The 3,853-nt window shown below is 37.2% G+C and overlaps 1 non-coding gene across 1 annotated transcript; it reads left to right on the forward strand.

The window, feature by feature from the left end:
* The first annotated feature begins 643 nt into the window (after positions 1-643).
* Positions 644-750, forward strand: LOC125612437. Its single transcript, XR_007342799.1, has one exon. It is a non-coding gene; the product is annotated as a U6 spliceosomal RNA (small nuclear RNA).
* The last annotated feature ends 3,103 nt before the right edge of the window (positions 751-3,853 follow it).

Consider the following 3,853-nt stretch of genomic DNA (forward strand, 5'->3'; position numbering starts at 1 on the left):
CCCAATACAAGCCCTTGACAACTACCAGACTACTCTCTGCTTCTATGCATCCAGCTATTTTAGATTCCTCACATTAGTGGAATCATGTAGTTTTTGTCCTTCTGGTTGGTTTATTTCCCTTAGTATAATGTCCCCCAGGTTCATCCATGTTGTTTCAAAAAGCAGGATTTTATTCCTTTTGGAGCTGTATTCTATTATATTATATGTATATACCACCTTTTCTTTATCCATTCATCCATTCATGGACATTTAGCTTGCTTCCACATCTTGGCTACTGGAAATAATGTGGCAATGAACATGAGAGCATAGATTATCTCTTCAAAATCTTTTGAAGAAATTTCTTTGCCTATGTCCAAATGTGAAATTGGTAAATCATTTGTATGGTTGTTTTGTTTTTAATTTTTTGAGATACCGCCATACTTTTTTGTGTAGTGGCTGTACCAATTCCCAACAACAGTGTGCAAAGCTTCCCCTTTCCCCAAATCGGTATCAACATTTGCTATTTTGGGTTTTTGTTAAACAAATCCTAAGAGGGTGTGATAGTATCTCATTGTGATTTTGATTGGTATTTCCCTGATGATGTACACTATTTGACTTATCTGTTGCCTATCTGCATATCTTCTCTGGAGAAATATCTATTCAAGTGCTCACTTTGGCAGCACAAATACTAAAATTGGAACAATACACAGAGGATTAGCATGGCCCCTGCACAATGATGGCATGCAAGTTCGTGAAGCATTCCATATTTTTATACACTCTACTGTCATGTATATCTAAAGAACAGATTTTAAAAGATATATATTTTTTAAAAAAGAAATATCTCTTCAATTCCATTGCCTATTTTTTTTTAAATTTTTTTAGAGAGAGAGAGAGAATTTTTTTAATATTTATTTTTTTAGTTATTGGCAGACACAACATCTTTGTTTGTATGTGGTGCTGAGGATCGAACCCGGGCCGCACACATGCCAAGCGAGCACGCTACCACTTGAGCCACATCCCAGCCCAAACCATTGCCTATTTTTAATAGGATTATTTGGGGGTTTGGTTTTTTTGTTTGTTTGGTTAGTTTTTGGTTTGTTTGACTTGTTTTTGCTATTGAGTTGTAGAAACTCTTTACATATTTTAGGCATATAATTCTTTACATATTTATTAGACATATGTTTGTAAATATTTTCTCCCATTCTATTGATTGTGTTTTCACTTAATTGATTGTTTCCTTTGTGGTACAGAAACTTACCATTTTAATACAGACTTAACTATCTATTTTTGGCCTTTTTCTTGGTGTTGTTGGATATACATAGGGCATGTTTTGACATATTCTACATATATGGGGTGCAACCCATTACAATTTTTATTCTATTCTTGGGATTGAACATAATGTAGAGTTTCACTGGACATGTATTCATATATGAACATAGGAAAGTTATGTCTGACTCATTCTACTGTCTTTCCTATTCCCATCCCCCTTCCCCTCCCTACATTCCCCTTTGTCTAATCCAATGAATTTCTATACTTCTCCTTCCTACACTCCCTTGTTATGGGTGAGCATCCAGATATCAGAGAGAGCATTTAACCTTTAGTTTTTTTTGGACTGGCTTATTTCACTTAGCATGATATTCTCCAGTTCCATCCATTTACCACCAAATGCCATAATTTCATTCTTCTTTATAACTGAGTAATATTCCATTGTGTTGCCTGTGCTTTTGAAATCAAATTCACGAAATTGTAGCCAAAACCAATATCAAAAAGGTCTTCCCCATGTGTTTTCTTCTAGGAGTTTTATGATTTCACATCTTATGAGTAGGTCTTCAATGCATTTTAGTTGGTGTCGTGTGTGGTATAAGGATCCAGCTTCATACTTTGCGTGTGGATGTCCAGTTTCCCCAACACTGTTGAAGAGCCTGTCCTTTCTGCATTCCACTTTGTTGGCACTTTACTGAACGTCAGCTGACCGTACATGCAGGGGTTTATTTTTGAGCTCTCTATTCTGGCCACTGGTCTATAGGCCACTGTTTTTATGCCAGTACCATTACTGCCTTGATTACTATAGCTTCATAATCAGTTTTGAAATCAGGGAGTGTTCTGCCTCCAGCTTTGTTCTTCTTGATCAAAATAGCTTTGGCTATTAGACGTCTTTTGTGCCTCCACAAAAATTTTAGGATTGTCTTTTTCCATTTCCTATTAAAATGCCATTGGAATTTTGAATGAGATTACATTGAATCTGTAGATCACTTTGGGTAGTAAAGAAGTTAACAGTGTTAATTATTTCAACTCTCAAATGAGGAATGTCTTCCCATTTGAATTTGCATTAATTTCTTTCATCAGCATTTTATATTTTTCAGTGATTGAACATAATGTAGAGTTATTTTTGAGATACCGCCATACTTTTTTTGCACAGTTCACCTCCTTTGTTAAATTTATTTCTAAGTGTTTTCTTCTTTTGATGATATGTGAATGGGATTGTTTTCTTAATTTCCTTATTGGATAGTTTGGTGCCAGTATAGAGATATGCAGTTGATATTTCTATGTTGTTTTGCATCTTGCATCTGAATTCGTTTCCTTCCATCTTGTCTACCTAGAGAGCTCCTACTCCTTCTTTAAGCCACCTCCTGCAGGGAACCTGTGCTACCAAAGCTCCTTACTTCCTTCTCAGTGCTACCTCCAAAACTTGTAGGAACTTAGAAAGTGCTTCACACTGTGCCCCCCATAAGCACTCCATGAGTTGTTGGATTGCTATTATGATTTTGTTGCAGTGTGTCATTACTTATTTGTTTATAAGTTCACCTCCACTACTGCCTTATAAGCAGTTTCCAAATGGGGACTGATTACTATTTATCTTTGTATGCTCACTGTCTGAGTATAAAACCCTGCACAAAGTAGGTATAGCAAGAAGAGAAGATTCAGAACAGCTGTTTATTCAATTTCCCTTCATCCCACTCAAGAGAAGGGACAATAATCTTATAGGAACCCAGGTTCCAGGACCATGATTCAGCCATGGCTACCAGTGATGAGGGTCACTCTTCCTCTGCCTGGTCCATCCAAGAAGCCACATCAAGTCATCTTGAACCCTTTCCTCATACACATCCTAGGTAATGCTCATCATTTTTCCTGGTAGCATATGTTAAGATTTAGGGGTTCAAAGGCTAATGGGGATCCCTAGACTTTTTATATAAGGTCACATATTTATTTCAGCCCACTTTGCCAGCAAATTCTAAAATTATATCTCTAGGCAGAATCTTAGCAAAACTATGAAACATAACCTTTTTGTTTTGATTTTCTGTGACTATTTCACTGTAGAAATCTTGTGAAAGAAACCACTATGGTGTGGGGAAGGGTTCCCAAAACTGCGTGTCCATGATGCCTTTCATTTTGTGCCCTGTGACAGCACCTTGGTCCCATCATTGCTTGCTGAGATGAGGTGCCCACCAAATGCTTGTTAATTTGGATTTTTCAGGAAGCAGGGTTTCTGTGGGCCCTGGGCAGTGCTGACACCCTCACACAAGGACAGCACGTGCCTTCAACACAGAAAGAACAAGAACGCCCAATGTCTGCCCAAGCCAACTTCACCACCTTGCTCCCCAGCCTTCCATTCCTGTATCTAAAGCAGATTTCAGAGGTTTAATTCTTAAGAAAGATTAATAATATATCAGAAACATGAAGGCAACAGGAGCATAAACTTAATGGCAAACATATAATCAATGTTTCATAATGTTTTTAGAATAGGAGGATATAAGGTCTGCTCTGTATAATCTCTTTCCCAGACCTCATAAATAAACAATGACTCTTTTTTCCCCGTGTTCAACTGATTTATAGGGAGATCTTTAAGCAAAGTGCTTCCATTCATTACTAATGC

The sequence above is a fragment of the Marmota marmota genome, unplaced genomic scaffold (genome assembly GCF_001458135.2).
Source record: "Marmota marmota marmota unplaced genomic scaffold, marMar, whole genome shotgun sequence".
Classification (NCBI taxonomy): domain Eukaryota; kingdom Metazoa; phylum Chordata; class Mammalia; order Rodentia; family Sciuridae; genus Marmota; species Marmota marmota.